Consider the following 6,503-nt stretch of genomic DNA (forward strand, 5'->3'; position numbering starts at 1 on the left):
AACTTGATGTACCTGGCATCTGTAGAATACCTGAATAGACAATGAATCATCCCAAATGGAGGAGGTGGACTTTGGGAGCAGTGATATATATATATTTTTTCCTTTTTCTCTTCTTGTGAGTGTGTATCTCTATGCTTCTGTGTGTGATTTTGTCTGTATAGGTTTGCTTTTACCATTTGTCCTAGGGTTCTCTCTGTCTGTTTTTGTTTTTAGTATAGTTTTCAGCACTTGTTATCATTGGTAGATTTGTTTGTTGGTTTGTTTTCTCTCTTCTTTCTTTTCTTTTAATTACTTAAAAAATATTTTAAAATTATTTTTTATTTTTTTTAATAACTTTATTTTATTTTACTTTATTTTATTTTATCTTCTTTCTTTCTTTCTTTTTTTTCTCCCTTTTATTCTAAGCCGTGTTGATGAGAGGCTCTTGGTGCTACAGCCAGGCATCAGGGCTGTGCCTCTGAGGTAGGAGAGCCAAGTTCAGCACACTGGTCCACAAGAGACCTCCAAGCTCCATGTAATATTAAATGGCAAAAATCTCTCAGAGACCACCATTCTCAACGCCAATACCCAGCTCCACTCAATGAACAGCAAGCGACAGTGCTGGACACCCAATGCGAAACAACTAGCAAGACAGGAACACAACCCCGTCCATTAGCAGAGAGGCTGCCAAAAATCATAATAAGGCACAGACACCCCAAAACATACAACCACACGTGGACCTGCCCACAAGAAAGACAAGATCCAGCAGAACACAGGCACTAGTCCCCTCAACCAGGAAACCTACATAACCCACTTAACCAACCTTAGCCACTGGGGACAGACACCAAAATCAATGGGAACTACGAACCTGCAGCCTGCAAAAAGGAGACCCCAAACACAGTAAGTTAAGCAAAATGAGAAGATAGAGAAACACACAGCAGATGAAGGAGCAAGATAAAAACACACCAGATCTAACAAATGAAGAGGAAATAGGCAGTCTACCAGGAAAAGAATTCAGAATAATGACAGTAAAGATGATCCAAAATCTTGGAAATAGAATGGAGAAAATAAAAGAAACGTTTAACAAGGACCTAGAAGAACTAAAGAACAAACAAACAGTGATGAACAACACAATAAATGAAATTTAAAATTCTCTAGAAGGGATCAATAGCAGAATAACTGAGGCAGAAGAACGGATAAGTGACCTGGAAGACAAAAGAGTGGAAATTACTACTGCAGAGCAGAATAAAGAAAAAAGAATAAAAAGAATTGAAGACAGTCTCAGAGACCTCTGGGACAACATTAAACGCACCAACATTCGAATGATGGGGGTCCCAGAAAAAGAAGAGAAAAAGAAAGGGACTGAGAAAATATTTGAAGAGATTATGGTTGAAAACTTTCCTAATATGGGAAAGGAAATAGTTAATCAGGTCCAGCAAGCACACAGAGTCCCATACAGGATAAATCCAAGGAGAAACATGCCAAGACACATATTAATCGAACTATCAAAAATTAAATACAAAGAAAAAATATTAAAAGCAGCAAGGGAAAAACAACAAATAACACTCAAGGGAATCCGCATAAGGTTAACAGCTGATCTTTCAGCAGAAACTCTGCAAGCCAGAAGGGAGTGGCAAGACATATTTAAAGTGATGAAGAAGAAAAACCTACAACCAAGATCACTCTATCCAGCAAGGATCTCATTCAGATTTGATGGAGAAATTAAAAGCTTTACAGACAAGCAAAGGCTAAGAGAATTCAGCACCACGAAACCAGCTTTACAGCAAATGCTAAAGGAACTTCTCTAGGCAGGAAACACAAGTGAAGGAAAAGACCTACAATAACAAACCCAAAACAATTAAGAATATGGTAATACGAACATACATATCGATAATTACCTTAAATGTCAATGGATTAAATGCTCCAACCAAAAGACATAGACTGGCTGAATGGATACAAAAACAAGACCCGTATATATGCTGTCTACAAGAAACCCATTTCAGACCTTGGGACACATACACACTGAAAGTGAGGGGATGGAAAAGATATTCTAAGCAAATGGAAATCGAAAGAAAGTTAGAGTAGCAATTCTCATATCAGACAAAATAGACTTTAAAATAAAGACTATTACAAGAGACAAAGAAGGAGACTACATAATGATCAAGGGATCAATCCAAGATGAAGATATAACAATTGTAAATATTTATGCACCCAACGTAGGTGCAGCTCAATACATAAGGCAAATACTAACAGCCATAAAAGGGGAAATGGACAGTAACACAATCATAGTAGGGGACTTTAACACCCCACTTTCACCAATGGACAGATCATCCAAAATGAAAATAAATAAGGAAACACAAGCTTTAAATGATACATTAAACAAGATGGACTTAATTGATATTTATAGGACATTCCATCCAAAAACAACAGAATACACTTTCTTCTCAAGTGCTCATGGAACACTCTCCAGGATAGATCATATCTTGGGTCACAAATCAAGGCTTGGTAAACTTAAGAAAATTGAAATTGTATCAAGTATCTTTTCTGACCACAACGCTCTGAGACTAGATATCAGTTACAGGAAAAAATCTGGAAAAAATACAAACACATGGAGGCAAAATAATACACTACTTAATACCCAAGAGATCACTGTGGAAATCAAAAAATACCTAGAAAGAAATGACAATGAAAACACGATGACACAAAACCTATGAGATGCAGCAAAAGCAGTTCTAAGAGGGAAGTTTGTAGTAATACAATCCTACCTTAAGAAACAAGAAACATCTCAAGTAAACAACCCAATCTTACACCTAAAGCAATTAGAAAAAGAAGAACAAAAAAACCCCAAAGTTACCAGAAGGAAAGGAATCATAAAGATCAGATCAGAAATAAATGGAAAAGAAATGAAGGAAGCAATAGCAAAAATGAATAAAACTAAAAGCTGGTTCTATGAGAAGGTAAAGAAAATTGATAAACTATTAGCCAGACTCATCAAGAAAAAAAGGGAGAAGACTCAAATCAATAGAATTAGAAATGAAAAAGGAGAAGTAACAAATGACACTGCAGAGATACAAAGGATCATGAGAGATTACTACAAGCAACTATATGCCAATAAAATGGGCAACCTGGAAGAAATGGACAAATTCTTAGAAAAGCACAACCTTACAACACTGAACCAGGAAGAAAAAGAAAATATGAACAGACCAATCACAAGCACTGAAATTGAAACTGTGATTAAAATCTTCCAACAAACAAAAGCCCAGGACCAGATGGCTTCACAGGTGAATTCTATCAAACGTTTAGAGAAAAGCTAACACCTATCCTTCTCAAATCTTCCAAAATATAACAGAGGGAGGAACACTCCCAAACTCATTCTACGAGGCCACCAACACCCTGATTCCAAAACCAGACAAAGATGTCACAAAGAAAGAAAACTACAGGCCAATATCACTGATGAACATATATGCAAAAATCCTCACCAAAATACTAGCAAACAGACTCTAACAGCACATTAAAAGGATCATACACCATGATCAAGTGGGCTTTATCCCAGGAATGCAAGGATTCTTCAGTATATGCAAATCAGTCAATGTGATACACCATATTAACAAATTGAAGGAGGAAAACCATATGATCATCTCAATAAATGCAGAGCAAGCTTTCAACAAAATTCAACACCAATTTATGATAAAAACCCTCCAGAAAGTAGGCATAGTGGGAACTTTCCTGATCATAATAAAGGCCATATATGACAAACCCATAGCCAACATCATCCTCTATGGTGAAAAACTGAAAGCATTTCCACTAAGATCAGGAACAAGACAATGTTGCCACTCTCACCACTATTAGTCAACATAGTTTTGGAAGTTTTAGCCACAGCAATCAGAGAAGAAAAAGAAATAAAAGGAATCCAAATTGGAAAGGAAGAAGTAAAGCTGTCACTGTTTGCAGATGACATGATACTATACATAGAGAATCGTAAAGATGCTACTAGAAAACTACTAGAGCTAATCAATGAATTTGGTAAAGTAGCAGGATACAAAATTAATGCACAGAAATCTCTTGCATTCCTATACACTAACAATGAAAAATCTGAAAGAGAAATCAAGAAATCACTCCCATTTACCATTGCAGCAAAAAGAATAAAATATCTAGGAATAAACCTACCTAAGGAGACAAAAGACCTGTATGCAGAAAACTATAAGACACTGATGAAAGAAATTAAAGGTGATACAAATAGATGGAGAAATATACCATGTTCTTGGATTGGAAGAATCAACATTGTGAAAATGACTATACTCTCCAAAGCAATCTACAGATTCAGTGCAATCCCTATCAAACTACCACTGGCATTTTTCACAGAACTAGAACAAAAAATTTCACAATTTGTATGGAAACACAAAAGACTCCAAATAGCCAAAGCAATCTTGAGAACAAAATACGGAGCTGGAGGAATCAGGGTCCCTGACTTCGGACTATAATACAAAACTACAGTATTCAAGACAGTATGGTACAGCCACAGAAACAGAAATATAGATCAATGGAACAGGAGAGAAAGCCCAGGGATAAACCCACGCACATAAGGTCACCTTATCTTTGATAAAGGAGGCAAGAATACACAATGGAGAAAAGGGAGCCTCTTCCATAAGTGGAGCTGGGAAAACTGGATAGCTACATATAAAAGAATGAAATTAGAACAGTTCCTAACACCACACCAAAAAATAAACTCAAAATTGATTAAAGACCTAAACGTAAGACCAGACACTATCAAACTCTTAGAGGAAAACATAGGCATAACACTCTATGACATACATCACAACAAGATCCTTTTTGACCCACCTCCTCGAGAAATGGAAATAAAAACAAAAATGGGACCTGATGAAACTTAAAAGCTTTTGCACAGCAAGGGACACCATAAACAAGACGAAAAAACAACCCTCAGAATGGGAGAAAATGTTTGCAAATGAAGCAACTGACGAAGGATTAATCTTCAAAATATACAAGCAGCTCATGCAGCTCAATATCAAAAACACAAACAACCCAATCCAAAAATGGGCAGAAGACCTCAATACATTTCTTCCAAGAAGATATACAGATTGCCAACAAACACATGAAAGGATGCTCAACATCACTAATCATTAGAGAAATGAAAATCAAAACTACAATGAGATATCATCTCACGCCGGTCAGAATGGCCATCATCAAAAAATCTACAATCAATAAATGCTGGAGAGGGTGTGGAGAAAAGGGAACCCTCTTGCAATGTTGGTGGGAATGTAAATTGATACAGCCACTATGGAGAATAGTATGAAGGTTCCTTAAAAGCTACAAATAGAACTACCATATGACCCAGGAATCCCACTAGTGGGCATATACCCTGAGAAAACCATAATTCGAGAAGAGTCATGTACCAAAATGTTCATTGCAGCTCTATTTACAATAGACAGGACATGGAAGCAAATTGTGTCCATCAGCAAATGAATGGATAAAGATGATGTGGCACATATATAAAATGGAATGTTACTCAGCCATAAAATAATGAAATTCAGTTATTTGTAGTGAGGTGGATGGACCTAGAGTCTGTCATACAGAGTGAAGTAAGTCAGAAAAAGAAAAACAAATACCGTATGCTAACACATATACATGGAATCAAAAAAATAATAATCGTCATGAATAACCTAGGAGCAAGATGGGAATAAAGACACAGACCTACTAGAGAATGGACTTGAAGATACGGGGCGGGGGAGGGGTAAGCTGTGACAAAGTGAGAGAGTGGCATGGACATATATACACTACCAAACGTAAACTAGATAGCTAGTGGGAAGCTGCCGCATAGCACAGGGAGGTCATCTAGGTGTTTTGTGACCACCTAGAGGGGTGGGATAGGGAGGGTGGGAGGGAGGGAGACACAAGAGGGAAGAGATAGGGGGACATATGTATATGTATAACTGATTCACTTTGTTATGAAGCAGAAACTAACAGTCCATTGTAAAGCAATAATACTCCAATAAAGATGTTTAAAAAAGAAAAAGAAATGATTTTATTTTAATTGTTGTAAGAGTAAAACAACAACAACAACAAAAATAACAAGGGCACTTTTCAAACAGAAGATTTTCTGTTTTCTAAGGTAGTGATGATCCACTTCTTAGAGCTCCTTCTCTTTTTTTCTCTCTCTGTCTCTGTGTTTATACACACACACACACACACACACACACGTGCACACACACACACACCTCACATCATTTATCTTATTTGACATATATTTTTAAAACAAAATGATTAAAAGCGAGAAAAATTCCTTTTATAATTAATTTTTATTGGCATATAGTTGCTTTATAATGTTGTGTTAGTTTCTGCTGTACAGCAAAATGAATCAGCTATACACATATGTCCTCTTTTTGAATTTCTTTCCCATTTAGGTCACCAGAGAGCACTGAGTAGAGTTCCCTGTGCTATACAGTAAGTTCTCTATTTTATACATAGTAGTGTATATATGTCAATCCCAATATCCCAATTCATCCCAT

Source organism: Monodon monoceros, unplaced genomic scaffold (assembly GCF_005190385.1).
Source record: "Monodon monoceros isolate NGI ecotype Baffin Bay Population unplaced genomic scaffold, NGI_Narwhal_1 Super_Scaffold_16, whole genome shotgun sequence".
Lineage (NCBI taxonomy): Eukaryota > Metazoa > Chordata > Mammalia > Artiodactyla > Monodontidae > Monodon > Monodon monoceros.